The sequence below is a fragment of the Pectinophora gossypiella genome, chromosome 12 (genome assembly GCF_024362695.1).
Source record: "Pectinophora gossypiella chromosome 12, ilPecGoss1.1, whole genome shotgun sequence".
In the NCBI taxonomy this organism is placed as follows: Eukaryota; Metazoa; Arthropoda; class Insecta; order Lepidoptera; family Gelechiidae; genus Pectinophora; species Pectinophora gossypiella.
Window position 1 is genome coordinate 8,874,294 of NC_065415.1, and position 1,073 is coordinate 8,875,366.

At 36.3% G+C, this 1,073-nt stretch overlaps 1 long non-coding RNA gene across 1 annotated transcript; it reads right to left on the reverse strand.

Annotated features, from left to right (window-relative positions):
• Positions 1-353: 353 nt before the first annotated feature.
• LOC126371386 (uncharacterized) lies at positions 354-1,073 on the reverse strand. Its single transcript, XR_007567012.1, has 2 exons — positions 915-1,073; positions 354-535 (listed from the first exon to the last, which is right to left on the reverse strand). It is a non-coding gene; the product is annotated as an uncharacterized LOC126371386 (long non-coding RNA).

A 1,073-nucleotide genomic window follows, 5' to 3' on the forward strand; every position in this document is an offset into this window, starting at 1 on the left:
TTGACATTTAATGAGACTTACGGTTTCATTTGCAAAAAAGTCAATGTGACATGGTTTCAAAGTGTATACATATTAGTACACGTGACCGCACATAGGTACCTATTTAGGTCTTGATTTGTTCCTAATATTTTTTTTCATCATATTCGAATTAATTGTACGATTTAGTATCAGAAGTGTCTGTAAGTTGTTTTCAGAGTACCCATTACCCCTGCGCACGGATCACGGGCGTCAATTAATAAGTAGGTAGATACTTATGTAATTTTAAATAACTATGAATTTAATGTGAAAGAGTTTGAAAGCCTGAGCCAAAAAGCGACTGAAAGGTGTACTTATGTATTATTGAAAAAAGTGGATAGAATTGTAAAATTGTTTTTATTACCATCAAAGACTAGTGAGTAGGTAATTATGATACAAAATAAGGTATTCTTTGGTTATTGTACAATAATGCAAATGCTGCTCATCCGTGTCTGTTCTTGATGCGGTCGATGATCTCAGCTCCTGTGCCGACGGCTCCAACGACTCCCAGGACGGTTTTCTGTAAAAAAAGTATTAGTATATTATTTTATATTAAACTAGCGATCCGCCCCGACTTCGCTCGGGTGCAATGCTGAGGAAAAAATTAAATTATTTACGACATCACATTAAAAACCTCAAAAATAACAGTATTTCTCCACTATTTTATGGATGTTATTATACATATAAACCTTCCTCTTGAATCACTCTATCTATTAAAAAAAACCGCATCAAAATCCATTGCGTAGTTTTAAAGATTTATAGCGTACATAGGGACAGAAAAAGCGACTTTGTTTTATACTATGTTTCAGTGGGTTATAAAATGATCATTAATAATAATTAAAAATATAAGTCATGCAAATAAATAAAAAAATAGGTAATGAAAATGAAATGATACTTACAGCGCCCTTCAGCAGTCCCTTGGCCCCCGCTGGTTGCGGCTCCGGCGCGGCTTGAGATCCGCCCATGATCATGGCCAGTACGGCCAACACCACCACCATCAGGCTGAAGCACTTCATGTTGATGAGGAGGATTGGAGACTGAAGACTATGTGGCTACAA